The 13,337-nt window shown below is 36.1% G+C and overlaps 1 pseudogene; it reads right to left on the bottom strand.

Moving 5' to 3' along the window:
- Positions 1-2,016: 2,016 nt before the first annotated feature.
- The window catches only part of LOC119518855, a 172,993-nt pseudogene continuing 161,672 nt past the window's right edge, over positions 2,017-13,337 (bottom strand).

The following is a 13,337-nucleotide window of genomic DNA, read 5'->3' as shown; positions in this document are numbered from 1 at the left end:
ATGTGCCTTCCCAGCTAACAGAGGTTTCCAGATGTCAATGGCCTTTCTCCAGTGAAGGTACCCTTTGTTGATGGACACTTTATGGCCTTAAGACTGTAACTCTGTAACCAAACAAACCCCCTTTTATAAAAGCCAATCCATTTCTAGTGTTTTGCATTCTGGCAGCATTAGCAAACTAGAACACCACCTATTGCTTTAGAGATTGCCTCAGTCCTTTTCCCATGTCTACCAAATTTAACAAAATCTAAAACCATTCCCCTTAAGCAATTTAAATGTCCAAGGACACCATATGTCCAGCCACAATTTTCCAATATATATGCTACTGTTACTCAGAATATTGTTTCTAGCCTGCTTTTCCCCCAAATTAAACAATATAAATATTGTTTTTGAAGTCATCATTTCTTTTAACTAACTATAACCATTATTTACCTTTATATTGGTCTTCACTGTTTCTCTCAATTTTACTTTGTTATGGTTAGGGGTACTTTTCTTGCAGTTCTTGAATCTATGTGTTGATGTTTTCCTCAGTGGGAAATTATCTGTCACTAATTCTTCAAATTTGTCCTCTTCTCCATTTCCCCATTCATCTTCTTCCAAAACTCTGAATTTACATTTTTGATCACTTCACTCTAACTTTCCACCTCATTTTTATTCTCTGGCTGCATTACAGATTATTTCTTTGGACTTACCTTTTTGCTCAATAATTCTGTCTTCAGATGTGTCCAATATTCTAATTAGTCTACCCAGTAATTTTTTTTTCTTAATGTAATTTTATTGAGATATATTCACACACCGTATAGTCCATCCAAAGTGTACAATCAATGGCCCACAGTATCAAAATATAATTGTGCATTCATTACCACAATCCATTTTAGAGCATTTTCATTACTCCAAAGTTAAAAAAAAAAAATAGAAATATAAAAGAACACCCAAACCATACCATTTATCCCCCCCCCCATTATATATATATTTGTCTTTATTACTTATATGCCTATACACTGGGTAAAGGGAGTGACAGTCACAAAGTTTTCACAATCACATGGTCACATGACAAAAACTATATAGTTATACAATTATCAGCAAGAATCAAGTCTGCTGGATTACAGTTCAACAGACTCAAATATTTCCTTCTAGCTATTCTAATACACTAGAAACTAAAAAGGAATATCTATATAATGCATAAGAATAACCTCCAGAATGACTTCCCAACTCTATCTGAAATCTCTTAGCCACTGAAACTTTATTGTGTTTCATGTCTTTTCCCACTTTTGGTCAAGAAGGCATTGTCAATCCCATGATGCCAGGGCCAGGCTTATCCCTGGGAGCCATATCTCATGTTACTAGGGAGACTTACACCCCTGGGAGTCATGTTCCATGTAGGGGGGATGGGAATGAGTTTATTTGCAGGGTTGGCTCAGAGAGAGAAGCTATATCTGAGCAACAAAAGAGGTTCTCTGGGGATGACTGAGGCATAATTATAAGTAGGTTTAGCTTCTCTTTTGCAGGAATAAGTTTCATAAGGGCAAGCCCCAAGACTATGGGCTTGACTTATTAAATTCGGAGTCCCTAATGCTTGTGAGAATATCAGGAATTACCCAGGTGAGGAAGTTTAATATTTCCACATTTTCCCCCTGTCCCTCAAGGGGATTTTGCAAATACTTTTTATTTGCTGCCCAAAATACTCTAGGATATATTGGGGTACTACATTAACCTGTACAGAATAAGAAGATCTCATTCCCTATTCCAGTTTCCATATAATTATGTTGTTTAAATAAACTGACCACATAGGTTAAGTCAGAAAGTGTGTCACACTCCTTTGTAAGTTTGGATCAGCTTCCTTTGCACTTTTGATATTGCACAATCTCTCTGGGTGTTCTTTTAATGTGATGTTTCTGCTGGCCTCACTTCCTCTAGGACCTATTCATCCTTTTCCTCACACCTACTTTCCTCATCCATGCCTCTCTGGGAGATAGGGAATGTGAGCCTGAAGACGTCTTCTGCCCACTCTGGTCCAACTTAGACTGGACTCGAGTCTTGCAAGGCTTCATTTCTCTGGTCTCCTGTGGTCTCAGTGGCCTGGTTCTCATCCAAAATCATGCACCTCTCACTACCCTGTTCCTGTTTTACAGCAGCTGAAAGGAAAGAATGAGGGTGCCAACTCAGCAAGTTCCCCAGAGCACAGCAGGAGAGAAACATCATCACTAGGGTTGGTGGTGTTTGTCTGACCAAACCTGGTTTCTGGTTCATTCTGGGGTAAAATCTGATGAGATCTTTGGGATCTTTAATAGGGTTGCCCAGGGAACCAGAAAGGGGTGATTTCACGGGATGGGGGTGGGGGGCATTGATGGGTGGAGGCGGGATCGGAAAGAGTCAGGGGTGGGAGAGGGTTGATAAGACCAGGTGAAGATGGTGGGGCAAGACTGGACACTGGCCCAGGGCCGGGTGAGAGGCTGGTCCTGGGGTGGGGGAGGAATTGGGCTTGGGGTGGGGAGAGGGGATCTACCCAGTGAATTTTTAATTACATTTATTATATATTTAGTTTCTGGAAATCCCAAATGCTTATTTTCAAATTTTTCCTGCTCATATTTTTAAACCTTTCTTTTCATTTCCTTAATCATATATATTTTATAGTTAAACTGTATTTATGTCTGAAAATGCCAATATCTGAAGCTATATTGGGTTTATTTCAACTGTCTATTGTTTATGTTTTTTCTGATATTCATTTATGGTGGCTTGTTTCTTTGTATTATGTCTTGTGATTCTTGATTGTTGAGGCATTTAATTATCTATGAAATTTTTTTGTGGGAATGATACAAATTGCTTTTGTTTCTGCCAGTTGCTTGGGGCAGGGCAGAGCAGTGGTGGTGATATTTAAAACCTTGGAACCACCTTAAATTATTTTTTGAGCTTTACTGGTGCACTAGTAGCTGAATCCAAACCCCAGTATTGCTTCAGGATTGGCCATGATTATGAATTCTTAGAGGAGATTTTTAGTTGTCCTTTGGTAGCATTAGGGTTCTTCACTTTGCCTAACTAAGCAGCATTGCTTATTTCTCATTCACCATTATTCTTTGCTTATAACTACATGGGGTCTCAGCTAATTGTAGGTATTCCCTATTATATACACCACCTTTTTCTGGCATTTGACTTTATTAAAATCTGTTCACTGTACCCTGGAAAGTTGTGTGAATAAAACCTCAATTCTCCAGCCTTACACAGATGGCCTCAGGGTGGAAGTGAACTTTGGCACTTGCTTCTTTTCCAGGATATATATAGACACATATTTAAGATAAATCTGCATATCTTTAGTATGTGACTCAGCAATTTAGTTGTTTTAGTTAAGAAAGCCCTTTACATCTCTTTTTCAAATTGAAGATTGGAACTGAGTAGTGGATCACACAGTCAATTTAAGGGGTCATGGTTACTATTTTAAAAGTGAAATAAAATATAATTGAATTGAATGGGATGGAACAAAATAAAAAAATCAGAGTGATTTACATGTAATGTTAAGTATTATTCTGTGGGAAAATTTCTGCATCTCTGCTCTCTCTCTCACTCTATCTGCTGTCCAGATTAAAATGTACTTTTTATTGAGGATTGCACTCAGCAGGTTTAATAAAGACATTTAAGATATCTAATCTGCCTTCAGCAGTTAGTATATTACAGAATCCTTTTGTGATCTTCGTTACTTGCATGGTCTTAGAATATGAGTTTCTTTAAACATAATCCACCTTACTTGAGCAAATTGGTATTCTCTTAGTTCTTATGAATTAACAATAAGAACTTTTTTCGTGGATTTATAAATATTGTTATTTGGGCCCAATGAATTTTTTTTTTTTTTTTTGAGATGCAATTTCCTTTTGATAAAATAAGAAAATCACTATAAGCACAAAATAATTTCTACAGTAATATTTGAGAGACAGTCATGAACATTGGCCTTGTTACTGAGACTGTTTGAAAGAGCTATAGCAGCTTTATAGGCAAAGGAAATGATGTGAATCATAGGCAAAAAGCCCAGTGTGATACACTAATGTCATCATTCCCCCGGCTCTGTGCAAAGGAGACTCCTTTGCATATTCCATCAGACCTTCTCTTTTAGTCTTTGGTGCTATTCCTGAGCAGAAACTACCAGAGGCTGGTCTAAGAGAACCCAGGGTTCCCCCTTCGGAGGCTGTTACAGACTGCGACACCTCCTGACAAGGAGGCGTGGGATGCCTTTCCCTGGAGTGCGGCCTATTCTGGGTTGCCACCCACATCTTCATGAATATTTAAAATGCGGCTCTGGACTGTCCGCTGATGTGCGTCCTACCCTGGAAAACAATGCATAATGGATCACCGCTTTTGCCTCCCTCCTTCTCCCCTCCACCAACAAACACAGGATGTTTCTGTGATTTATTTATTTCTAGAATGTATGCCAGTACAGAAAGCTCTGCAGACTGCAACGTTCAGCAATTCTCTAGGATTTTACAATCACATTTTATTAGTTTTTCCTCACTAACTCCCATGACATTGACCTAGCTGCCTTTCTTAATAGGAAAAGCAGGTTTCTAGATACTGTAGTTTAATGTTTGGGGGGGGAGGTTAGACTATTAAATTAGGAGCTCTGATTTCTGGCTCTGCTAGTGACTACCTGAGGGAGTAGGGGCCAACATTGTTCTCCAATCTTTGTATTCATTTTTCAGTTGTAAAATGTGAATAACTCGCTTTGATTCCCTAATACAGTTGCAGTGAGGATTTGGGGGATAATATTATCACATATTTACATGAAAGTAAGTTATGAACCCTGGCCAGTGGTTAAGAGTTAAGAGACGGGCCTTGGAGAGCTGTGTAAACTCGGGAAGATAATTCATCCTTTTTGAGCTTGTGTCCACATTCAAAAAGTGGAGAAAATAATATTCCTACATATAAAGTTGTTTTAAGGATTAAATGGGTTACTATGTGTGTGATAAATAGAAGGGTGAAGGGTACCCGTATATAATATGCTCTCAGTAACAGTTTGTTTTTATTGAAGAAATACACGAGCAATATTATCATTGTTTGGGACCTTCCACGTGTTATGAAGATGTAAGCTTCTGGAAGACAAAGATGTTTCTATACAAAGCAGAGAACATTTTGACTGTGGAAACATGAAAGTTCCCAAGCTTAAAATAGAACCTTCCTCCTAAAGATAATGTGACCCATGTTTCTTTTCACTCTTCAGCAAACTGTTATTTTTGTTCTTCTTTCAGGAAATCCCTCTGTGATTAGTGTTTGATGATCTGTCTTGGATCTGCCTCCAGTTTTTGTGTCTTGCATTCTCTTAAAGACTTCTTAAACAAGGTGGCTTAACTCCTGTCATACTTCATAATCCCTTCCAGGAAAGTGTTCCCTGGTATATTGTCAGGTGCATAGTCCCCTTATTCAGAACTTCTGAATAAGTTCACTTTACTCAGTGTTATAATAGTAAGTTTGATGAACAAAAAATACTCAACAGAAACACCAACTTTAGTTATGTAGAACACATATGGAAAATGATGATTCAGAGTAAACTCTGCTTGTGAATCTCTTCCCTAACCCATCATACTGTCACTTTATTTCTTTTTACTTTTTGGCAAATAAAGTTTTGGGATATGCTAGTTCCAGGATTTAATCTTTGTGCATTTGTACATTTTATTCTTTCAGCTCTGATCCAATCAAATGTGCAATTCTCTGTTTTCTTTGACTGGTTTTGATTCAGCTTCTGCCATGTGAAAAGCCACCAGCCATCAGGAAATACCTAGTTTCTTCTTTCGAACCAAGGCATATCAGTCATAGCCTCAGTAGAATGGTATTAACTCTCTTTAACATTGCATAGTAGAGGATCTTAAGCCCTTTCTTTCCCAGTAGCTGCCAACTTGAAACAGTCTTTAATTCCGCTTTCCTTCCTCACTCCTTACTCTTGCTCAGAAATGCTTCCCATTGCCATTTTATCTTCTTGTGGCTTCACTTCCCCTCAGTCTTCCTACCGTTTTTAGTACAATATCCTTTGCATTATTTTTATTTTACAAAGCTGTAATAAGATGGAATCAACATGATGACAGTGGAAAGAAAACAGATAAACAAATGGCAAGTATTTCATAATTATAGAATTTCAGAACCAGCTGCTTCTTAGAGAGTGACTGGGAGTGGAAAAGGCCATTTGCATGATTTCTCCTTCTTATACAAATATCAAACTTAAAAGACGTCAGAGCCAAAGCTCAGCTCCCTCAGTGAATCAAAAATATGTATTGATTTCCTCCTATAAGTTGAGCAGTGTTCTTTGGCACCAGGATGTGGTAGCGAACAAAACAGAGGGAGACATGGCCCTCGTGGAATTTATACTTTATTAGTTAAGAGGGACAGTAAATAGATTAAAAAAATAGTTTCACATAACTTTTAAGCATGAAGAAATAGTTAAAATAAGGCTAAACAAAAAGACTCTAACAGGAGATGTTTGAATTAAAACCAAAATGATGAGATGATGGAAGCCATGTTTCTAACTAGCGGAAGAGTATTCCAAGCAAAAAGAATAAGTGCAAAAGCTCTGAAATGGGAATGAGCTTGAGATGCTCAAGAAATGGAAATAATGCCATTGTGGCTGGAGGGCAGGGAATAAGTGATAAGTGTAGGGTGCCGAAAGGGGGGAGGAGGAGGAAGAGGTGAGAAAAGGGACAGATGACAAAGGGCTGCATAGTACCTGGTAATTGGAGATAGTTGTGTTATTTACTAAGATAGGGAATGCTTGATGCAGAGTAGATTCTCGTGGTGTTTCTGGGGTTCGTTATGCAGAATCTGTATTTCTCTTCAAAGATGAGGAAACAGAGGTTTAAAAAGGAGGTGATTTCCCATAATACCTTTTATATAATTAAAACAGGGGTGGAATGAAACCTTCCAACTTTCGGTTCTATTTTTTTTCTAACACCATCCTAGGTATGAGTTACTTAAAAATGACTACAGTTTCCCTAGATCTATTCGTTGTGCTTCCTGGCCTTGGTTTGCTGCTGTGGCTCATTGATGGAGATGATTCTTACATTTAGAAATTGAAAAAATAAATGATCTCGTTGCCAATCTGCTCTGCCCATCTTGAATTTCAGAAGGCTTTACTATGAAATCCTTTTCTTTCTTTTCATATTATAGGATAGTCACTAAAAATAAGACATGAATATTTTGTCCTACATACATAGGAAGGGCTTATCCCAGTTCTGGTATGAAACTGTCCTCTTGGGAAGGGCACAAGTCTTTCAACTGCTATTTGACAGTATTCCACAGCTGAACCTAAGTTACAGGGTAAAAATAATTGCATATTGGCCTGACTAAAATCATGCAGTATTTTAAAAATAATCTTTTTACCAGCTGATGCTGAGCCCTGTGTTAAATCAGAGGCCTTATGCTTAAAAAAAATGCTGCCATGTGGAAAATACAGGGCTTTTCTAAAGTGTCCCATTAAAGACAATTAAGAGGCTATTAGCTCTTGCACAATAAAAATAATGCAACTATTAATCTTCATGCTTAAGTACTGACAGCTGAAAAAAACAAAAAAGATGACTGCAGCCACAAGGATAATTGTCTAAAGTAGGGGGAAAATCTTTCTTCTACACTTTCATACACAATTTGTGCAGAATAATTTTAAGTATTTTGCAAACATTATGCCAAACATTTAAGAATCATAAAGGAGAAAAGTTAACTTAACTTAAATATTATGAATTTCCAGCTGCCTATTTTCCAAATAAGGAAACGAAGATTCAGAAATGAGAGGTACTTCTCAAGGTCTTGCAGCAAGCTGGTGGTATGCCAGGGTAAGAACCAGCTCTGATATTTCTTATAAGGCCCATTTTAAGAGCCTTATAATGTTTCCTCCCAGGTTTCCTTATCAAGTCTGCAATTTCTTCAGAAATCTAGTATCAGAATACCATAGTTTGTTTTTCAGCAAAGGAAAAGATGCTTAGTAATATTCCATGGAAACAAATGCTACTAACAATACAGATATTTGTTATTCCATAGATGATGAATTTCATTTCATGACATACACAGAACATCAGGATCTTAATATGAAAAATTTGAGAAAAATAGACAACACTTAACCCTCTTTGTGAAATACATCCTGCTTAGGCAGATAGGTTGTAGGCACCTCTGGGCCTTCTTTTGTGGTGCCACTTCTAACAGTCCAGGTCTATGTATGGCTATTGCTTCATGTGGCTGTTCTGAATCATTAGACATCTCCTTGTGCCAAGATTAAAAAGGAAATTTTTATTTTATTTTTTAATATTTTCAAAGAAATCAGCTTTGGGCCAATCTTTGACCCGTTAACCATATTAATTGTCACTGTGAAACAAGATGAAAATAGCATGAATGGAGATAAACAGCATAACCATTTTATAAATAACTTTTGGTCATGATGAATTAGAAAGCAAGTTCATGAAACAAATTTTATTTACAATAGGTGCTTTCCTTTTTCTGTTAACTTTTTTTCAATGGAAAAGCTATTAGCAGTCATGCAGGAAAAAAAACAAGTCCTGCTAAGGAAACAGCCACTAATAGTTTGTAGCGCTGACTATAACCAGCTCTTCCTCATATTCAGATAGTGTATCCCAAGTATATAAAATTCCTTCATGTAATCCCTTTATTTGATCTTGTGAGGTAGTTAAAGCAGAAATTACCCCCTATCATATTGGTGAGAAGCTAATACGTAGAATGATAAAGTGATTTGCCATAAATAAATGGAGAAGCTGAGACTTTTGGCTGGACCTCACTGTGTCATGTCTTTGCTCTCTCTGGGGAAACCACCAAAGTTTACAGTTTTAAGCCTAAGATCATAAGAATCTGTGTGTTAAATCCATATTTCCAACTTAGAGGGTTTTCCTGGACAAAGCAGGAAGGTATAAATCAAATAGTATTGGATGAAGAGATCTTAGTTCTAGTTTAAGTTTTGGTTGGGAAAATCACCAAACTCTGGGAGTCAATGATTCCTCATCCATTAGACAAGTGACATCGATCAGGAGATTTCTGGTAATTCTGAGAGTAAGAAAGCAGAGTAATTTTTCACAGACTTGTAGTTTGTGACAGAAGACTAACAGATTCTCAACAAGGCAGAGCATAAGACAGCTCAGCTAAATCTCTAGTCAGGTGGAGGGATGCTACTTCCCTTTCTGAAGGTAATATTCTAGGAAGATAATATTCCTCATGATAGAAAGAGAAGGTAATTTCTCCCTAGGAGAACTGGAGCTGTCAAAACCAACCAGATCATTATTGCCAGAAGCTTTTTCTTCCTGAAGCACTTGGGGGAGGAGGAATACAGTTTTCTGTGTTCCATCAAGGGTTCACTATTGGGGGACCTTGTGCATTGATGACCCAGAGATATTCTATGCCTTTTTGTTACTTGCTAATAATAGGTTGACATGGTGCTATTTTGCTTCTTTTGGTTATGATTCTTTGATTGAAAAAACTCATTAATGATCCCCTTTGTGAAAATATCCAAGCGCCAGGTCTACCTCTGCCTGAGAAGGCAATAAATTGGGACATTGGATCACCCAAGATTGAACACAAACCGATTGAGGAATTAGGGAATATAAATACCTATATGACAGACAGAGAGATGGTGAGCATGCATTCTCAACTACTGGTAATGGTTTGTGCACATTTATTTTTAGAAAGGGCAGAGTGTATCACTGATGTTTAAATATTAATATTTCAATGTGCACTCCATTGGTATGTTTTTTTACAAAATTGTAAAAAATTTGTACTAACTATATTCATCTATATGCTGTAGTAAAGCAACGTACTATATTTATTCTATTGGCTTATTACTAATTGTTTTGGTACTTGAAAGCTGGTACTTGAAAGCTATCTGTGCATTCAAGACAATAGTACCAAGCAAAATGAGCAAACCATTAAATTGAAAATAAATTAGTATTACTATTCTGTCATCTTTCATGGCCAATAAGCAGTAGTCACAGTGTTGGCCATATTGATCATTCATCTTAAGTTTTAGGAAACTGAGCCATGATAGAGTAGTCATTGCTTATGGAATTGAATATAAAAGCTACATTTTACATCTTATAGTGGAAGTTTCAGATAAGAAAATCTTCTCTAGCTGCACAAGTAATTAGAAACTTAGACTTTATATTTCCCCACCCCACCCCAACTGTAAGGGCCAAGCTGGAATGTGATTCAGAGGGAAACAAGCACAATTATTTGGTTTCCTGGGCAGCCATCCAAGCAAGCCCTCCTTGCTGCAGCTTTGAAGTATGACAAAGAAATAGCTGCCCCAGGTGGTGTAGCAGCAAGATGCCTTCACACTGCAGGAGAACCTCATCAAGGAAAATCAGCTTGGTGAGAAATATTACTGACGTAGTTTGGAGTGATGGTGTTTCACAAGGGAATTGGTAAATAGAATTCAAAATTTCAGCTACACTGGTAGCTACTGAGAGATACTTTCCTCTGATAAATTCCCTTCAACCTTTATTTAGCCCCTAACTCCCAGGTTATGATTTAGAATATCAGTGTAGTTAATTTAATATATTATGTGCTACCTAAACAAAATAAGGTGCTATGTTAAATTGGAATTTTCCTAATGTCTGAAAACTTCATGAAAAAGATGCTTCATTGTGCTTTTGGTATTAATGTTTTGGGCTTCAAAATGGAAGTAACTCAGTTTTTCAATTTAGACTTCTATTAATTGAAAGTTTTGTGAAACCAAGCCTAAATTTTTGTAAGTTTTCCAAGGAAAGAAATCACTGTATATACATACAAAGTCTTTTATTTGTGCATAAGAATATTCTTACAATCATCTCATCCAAATCAATCATTCTTATATTGACAGGATTTTCATATTTTTTAAAGACCTAAAGCTAGGAAATTCAAGTAAATTTCAATTCAAAATATTTTTTAATAGTAAAATAGTAATCTTAATGTTTCTATAGCAGTTTTATTACACTGTAGAGTAGAATATTATTGACATAAGAAACATATAGAATGGAATATAACATAGAAATGTAAAATGATAATTTATAGTGATCTGAAAGAATATGCTTCTGACTTTCATGGAAACTTGGTTCAATGAAGGGAGGACAGTACCATAACAAGAAAGACTGGCCTTATATAATTATCTTTCAGGGACATGCCTAATATTCTTCTTTCTATGACTGAAACAGGACTTGTTTATCCCCTAGAAATTATATTCTAAATCTAAAGATGGAAACCCTAGATTGTAGTTTACTAAAAGAAATTCTAACTAGTTTTATATGATTATTTAGAAACTCATATATCTTACCTATATGATTGTAAATGTGCTTATGGAAGGGTATTGTCTATTCTTTCTCCTCTGCCTGAATATTAGTTGAGGGATGATTAGTACATGGCCTGGGACCAAAATATTCATTTCTTCCAAAACTAATGCAACAAATGTTTTTGGACATCTATTAAAATATGATGCCATAATTACTAAAATTCTATGTTGAAGGAATCAGCTATTTTAAGTTACGCATCTCTTTGCTCATTGGAATTTTTCAGTGTTCCAGTTATTAACTAGAGTTGTTGACTTAAAGAGTACATATAGTTTCCAGTGCTTGTTTGTTTTTCGTATTTTTAAACAAATGGATTCCTGGGAACACAATCAATTAATTTCACAAAGTGGAATTTTAAAAGCTTTCTGGTGATTTTGAAGGGAGAGATATTTGTGAATTTAAGGATTGTCACCGTGTTTGTAGCTGCCAGTTCTACCCGACGCCTCTGTTGGCTCAGGTTAGAGGTGTTATAGCTAAAAGGATGATATATAGAGAAAGACCTCCTCGCTCTCTCAGAGGCAATTCTTCCCTGAGGTCATTATGGATCAATGTTCTACCTTTAATTTCACAAGTCCATACAATTGATTTGTAGAGCTCCCTCAGATTATATCAACCTTTGTAGATTGAGTCACATTAAACAAAATTATTTGAAATTGAATGTTAAACTAGAAACTGAATATATATGACAAAATTAACTTTCAAGTGATTGGAAGATTCATTTTTGGTATTCAAGATTTTCTCTTCCAAATATCAAGGTTCCTGGGAAATAAGATTGCCCTTATAATATTAGCTTTTTGTGTGTTGATCAGAGCATTTAGAAGATAGTCCTTCTAGGTTCAGTAGATTGAGAAGAGATGAGCTTGATCCAATATATACTTTCTTTATGCTCATATAGTTTATTATATGCATTTCTACATATTATTTCTTATTTTTTTTTTGTTAAAAATGATTCAACATGTCTTACTCCACATAATGTCAAGTGAAATGAAATATTAAATACCTCTTTCTAGATTCAAGAGTTATCATAAAAACTTGACAGGTATAAAAAATAAAACCTTTCCCCAATACATATTACATATACATATATGGAAATGCATATATATATATGTGTGTGTATATATATATATATGTATTTGTTAAAATTACTGTGAAATATTCCAGTCATTTTCTTCAGGGGAAACACACTATTCGTCTAGCTTTCTTATTTGACTCTAGCTCATGGTATGGGATCAGGGGCAAGACTAAAACCCATCTTCCAAGAGAATCCGATTACCTGGTCCTAAATAATTGAATTCCAGGTTGAATTATTTGTGATTCTAAATTTTTAGAGATTGAGCTGATATGTAACTATGAAAAAATTCTACAATCTAAAAGAAGGGGCTTACATAATACTAAAGAGAGATAGAACAAAGTAAAATTATTTATAGATTTATATTAGGAAACAAATCAACTACACAGCTTCTGATTTGTGCTCTCTGTGTAATGCAATAAAACATAGAAAGTATGAAACAAGTTCAAAAATGAGATAAAACAACCATCTTAGCTAACAAACTGAGATGAAAAGGCAGCTGGATGAGAGGTGGAAATAAAGAGACAACCACGAGGTAAGAAACAGTGTGAAGAAACTGAAATTTCTAATACAAAGGGCTTAAGATAACCCTGGTTTAAAATGCTGTCAGTCTAGAAGGAACTCACAGATTTTGTTTAACTTCCCACTGAAAATTTTGTAAGGAAATATCTTTCATAATACTGAAAACAAAGATCAATACAAAACTAATTCTTGAATCTGGGAAGAAATGATTAAGCGATATTTTTGCTTGTACTAAAAAATATCTCTCTTAGTTGTCTAGTCCAACCTGCCTCAGGGACTTTGCATTTGCTCCTTCTTCTGCCTGGCATATTCTTCATCTCCCACCATTCACTCTTAAAGGGTTGACTCTTACTGGTTTATCCCATCTCCTTACAAATGTCACACTTCCAGAGAAGCCTTTGATGAAGACAAGATTAGATCAGATTCCCTTTTATATTCTTCCTTAACAATGGCTAGACCACAAGAAT

Source organism: Choloepus didactylus, chromosome 1, assembly GCF_015220235.1.
Source record: "Choloepus didactylus isolate mChoDid1 chromosome 1, mChoDid1.pri, whole genome shotgun sequence".
Taxonomy (NCBI): Eukaryota; Metazoa; Chordata; class Mammalia; order Pilosa; family Megalonychidae; genus Choloepus; species Choloepus didactylus.
This window is presented reverse-complemented; position numbering and strand designations above follow the sequence as displayed.